Source organism: Limulus polyphemus, unplaced genomic scaffold, assembly GCF_000517525.1.
Source record: "Limulus polyphemus unplaced genomic scaffold, Limulus_polyphemus-2.1.2 Scaffold6649, whole genome shotgun sequence".
Classification (NCBI taxonomy): Eukaryota; Metazoa; Arthropoda; class Merostomata; order Xiphosura; family Limulidae; genus Limulus; species Limulus polyphemus.
Genome location: NW_013672259.1, coordinates 44,765 through 49,214, shown reverse-complemented (window position 1 = coordinate 49,214; position 4,450 = coordinate 44,765).

Genomic DNA, 4,450 nt, shown 5'->3' with positions numbered 1-4,450 from the left:
CTAGCAATGCCCAAGACCTTAATATCATCTGCAAATTTAACGATAGCCCTCTTCTCACAGAGTGGGTACAAATGACTATGAAGTTGTTATTTATCATACAAATCCCACTCTTGAGGAAACCTACACGGTCCGCCACTGCAGCAACTGGAAATGAAAAAGACTCCCGTGCTTCACTAGAAGAAAGAAGGGGGATACACGTTGGGGTCCAGAGGAACAACACACAGGAGACAGTGCATTGGGTATCTGCATTTCCCTGTTTTGAAAAGCAGAAAGACTGTGATTGTAAGAATCACAGGTCAGTAGGGATGGGCAAAAATCCCTATCTGCTTTACTATTAAAATTCATGAGAGACAATCTTTTATATATGATATAGTGATAATAGAAAAAATATATAGATAGATACACACCACCAGACAAGTATCCGGTGGTCTTACAGAAATACCTCATCTCCACAGAGAGCATTAATCAAGTATACAGATTTAGTGCTAAGATATAAAATTCAGCATGCCTGACCAGGCAACACCCACCACTAGGTGGGGGTCATGAAATATGATGTATATCAACGAAATTAGATAAAAATAATAATAATATGTCGACTTACCCCAGTCAAAGATGGACAGATGTGTGTTGAATTGCCATAGGCGGAAGACCATACCCGCCCGAGGAAGACAGAGCCATGTTGTGCAGAGAAAGAGCAACGAATGTATTGGGAGTTGTCCACATACCAGCCTGAACAATCTCCTCCAAAAGACAGGGGTTTCGAGCAGCTAAAGATTTAGTCAGATGACAATTTAGTGTGAAAAACATTATGTAGATGGCAACCTGCCATGGACATGTCAAAATATAGCAGCTGTATGAGGTGACCCAACCAGTAAGCATACAGGTGAAAGATTATGGAAAACAGAGGAATGCCATGGAACAATTAGACAGAAATGAGAACAACGAAATTAGGCAGTAAGAGACAAATAATATAGCAGGAAACAAAGTGAACAAAGTAGATGATCTGGATCCGAACGGAAAGACAGGTGGTAAAAGGAAGATAAGGAAATAGGAGAAAATGCAACATATGCGCATAACATAGGAAGAATGGTAAAGGATGGTATAAATTTGGGAACGACGATGACCACATACCAGGAGGGGGAGAAATTAAGAGAAAAATGGTACAAGGAACAAACTGCAATGGGTTCAGAGGGAGAACCAGATAGGGCATGAAGAACAACACTGAGATCCCAATCTGTTAGAACAAAGGAATGTGGCAGATGGATCAGAGGGAGAACCAGATAGGGCATGAAGAACAACACTGAGATCCCAATCTGTTAGAACAAAGGAATGTGGCAGATGGATCAGAAGAAAGAAATGTAAAATGAGGGAAATAACCTGGAAAGAGAAGGTTTTTTGGAAGTGGGAGAACAGAAGGTGTTCAACAGGCAGCTTTATAAAAAGCAACAGCTGAAACAGACAAACCCTGATCAAACAACCAGATGAAGAACTGGGACAGGTGAAGAACAGAAGGACAGGATGGTTGGAAGCCATGGCAAATAGACCAAATCCTCTGGTATATAAACAAAGAGGAAGGGCAAATGGTACAGGCAAGAAAAGATGAGAGGTGAGTCCCTAAGCTGAAACATGGGACCAGAAAAAAACACACGGAAAGGTGGAGTGTGATGACGTTGGGATGAAAAACGTCAGATTGTGGTTGTCAGAGGAGCCCTCACGACAGAGAAAAAGGCAGGATCTGTTGCTACAGTAAGGACCAGAGCAGAGAGAACCATATCTGAGCCAACCAATATAGAGCAACCAGCAGAACACAACAATGAGTGGTCTGAATAAGAGAAAAGACCCAGAAGAGAAGTCTAATCGAAGGGTAGGCACATAGGTGAAGACCCATCTGAGTGGGTAACACAAACATTTATGTTGAGAACATTCCTGTGGATGAAGGGTGCACTCTGTGGATAACTTGGCTGGGACGAGAAAAGAGATCGGCCACAAGATTCATAACTCCAGGAACACGACCCACCAGAACCATCATTTCATGGTCATTGGCCAAGTACAGGAAATCCTGAGTCTGAAAAGATAGTGATCTGGATGTGGTTCCCCTTACTTGGTGATAAAGCTGACAACAGTGGAATTGTCAGAATGAACCATACCCACCCTCCCCTACCAGAATGGGAGGAAATGATACAGAGCCTGATGAACTGTCAAAGGTTCCAGGAAGCATCTGTGAACAGATGAGACATGGGACAAGGCAGAGGAATGGGAACCCCCCACTGTGGTCAAGTACCTGTCGAGCTACCAAGCAAGGTTGACCCTAATACCAGGTGGAAGAGAGATGGAATGGTCCAAGGGATCATGGGAGAAGTTCCACTGGTCGAGAAGCATCCAATAAAGAGAATGCATGTGCACCCAACCTAAGAGAATGAGAGTTTCCAGTGAAGCCCACATTCATAAAAGAGATAGAACCTCATGCACAGAGAGGAGAAGATAGGCTTATTGTGACTGCTCCTTCCATATCCTGGAGCCGAAGTGGAGAAAGCTGGGTTTGACTAAGACGGGAAGTGAAGAGAACCCCCAAATCAATAAGATACTGATAGAGATAATAAGGACTTTTTCAACTTGATGAAAAACCCCACCCAAGCAACTCCTCAAAGAGAGAAGTGGGTGTGAGTGACTGACTGGGCACAGGTTGGGGCGAGCAGAAGCCAGTGATCCGTGAAATGTTGAGTCCAAAAACCCAGCGAGTGAAGATGATGTGTAAAAGAGTGTACTACTTCCCAAAACACATACGGAGCTGAAGAAAGACAGAATGGTAACGCCCAGAACTGGAAGACAGAACTCTCATAGATGAAACGAAGTGACAATGGGGCAAAACATCCACTGAAGTGAGAGGTAGGACTCCATGGTGAGGCGAGGCATCTCCAGATAAGGGTACAGCCAAGACAGATAGATGATGGGACTCCAAACTCCCGTGCTTTTGGGGACAGTACAAAGAGTAAAATCCCAGTTGAGTGAGGTACCACCCATCTGATAGCTCCTTTGTGTAGTAGGACTCGAATAGACTAGGCAAGATGACTGGATAAGGTACAATCCCAGGGAAGGAAATCTGGGAAGTGGATAGAGAGGGAGTTAGACGGCAGACTAAAACCCTCAGACAGAACCCGTATAAACTATGGAACTGTCATGAAGTGTAGCCAAAAAAGACGAATAAACTAAAGAACTTACAGAAAGTACTCATTACTAACAAAACTTAGAAATATGTAGAGTCTACAAATTACATAAAATAACAAAACTGCAAAACTAAGAAATGAGACGTAAAAAATAAAAGAATAAGTAACACTTCAAGTAAAAACCACGAAAGGAACTGAGAAGATAAACGACTCTTAAGTATCGAACTTCTAAGTCCAGTCAAAGAATCTATAAGACAAAGAACACAAAAATAAAACCTATCCTGAAGAACATGAGAATAAAAGGCACCTAATTAACAATAACAAATTTTGTCTAAAAACCAATCCCCAATTAGAGGTGACGAATAGTAAAGAAAAAAGAACTTACAAACTAAATAACATTAAAAGTCAAAAGAAGTAAAAGTTTAAACAAAAATAAAAGAATAAACAAACTCCAAATGCAAGTTTAAACTAAAATAACCAAGATGGTAAAAGAAGTATAAAAATCTAACTTATCCAACACTGAGCAGAGAAGACCTGAATGACCTATATTATCAAGTGCAAAAATTAGATCCATCCACACTGAAAAACTTACCACAGATCTCCTGGGAAAAGAACAATACCACCCAACCAAGCAGATTACATGGAGGCATGGTAACAGGTGGAAAGTGCTGTAGAAATAAACAGTAGTTCAATCCCTCGGCACAAAAATTGTAACTTGAAGGAAAAAATCGGCGGCCAAATGTAAGACACGAACTCCTCATGAACAAAAATCCTGTGCTTCCTCAGCAGACATCATCAATCATGAGACCTGAGAACTAATGTCAGAACCACTGTCTACTTCTGGCAGGGATTTTTATAATCTGTCATATTAAATCTCAAATTCATATGGACAAAGTATAATTGAGAAAACGTAAACATTTCAAAAACAAACGAGTAGAAACAATGGAAATTAAACACTGATATAAAGTTGTGATCAAACACAACCAAAATTTTGTAGTTACATGGAGAATGAGTTAAAACACGTGTGTATGCTAGAATGCCACTTGAGAAAGTGACGATCGTGTTGCAATGCTAGAGAGAGCTACCTGCACTAGTATAAATGGTGCAGTATCATTGGTGGAAAGTAGTCACATGATCAGCACACATTGCTGCAATGGCACAAAAATAAAAGGGTATAATAGACTTGTGAGCTGTTGAAAATTTTAGCAATACGTAGAGGGCAAATCAAGGTTGAGATAGCTTTGGGAGAGGGGAGGTTGTAGCATTTCAGAATTTCCACACTACTC